Raw genomic sequence first — 393 nt, forward strand, 5'->3', positions numbered from 1 at the left:
GGCGCGGGCGGGCACGGGGGCGCGGGGAAGCGCAGGGGCGCGCGCAGGCGCGGGCAGGCGCAGGGACGTGCCTCTGCTTTCTTGGCTGGATGGCGTTTCCGGGGCGAGGGGAGAGAGCGGGCAGAGGGGGCGCTGCGCCTCTGTTTCGTTGGTGAGACAGCAGTTTGAAAGCGCCTTTAAGGGACGCATACAGGGCGAGGCTCCGCTTGGGGCCAATCGATGAGGCGCGCTGACGGCGGCCGCGCCGGCTCGCAGCAGCCTGGCAGCTTCTGCTCGCACGCATTCCCTCAACTTGATCGGAGTGCCGACAGCACACGTACGCCTCGCCCCCCTCCCCCCCACCCACCACGCACACAAACACACACACACACACACACACACACACACACACAC

The sequence above is a fragment of the Monoraphidium neglectum genome (genome assembly GCF_000611645.1).
Source record: "Monoraphidium neglectum strain SAG 48.87 unplaced genomic scaffold scaffold05523, whole genome shotgun sequence".
Classification (NCBI taxonomy): Eukaryota; Viridiplantae; Chlorophyta; class Chlorophyceae; order Sphaeropleales; family Selenastraceae; genus Monoraphidium; species Monoraphidium neglectum.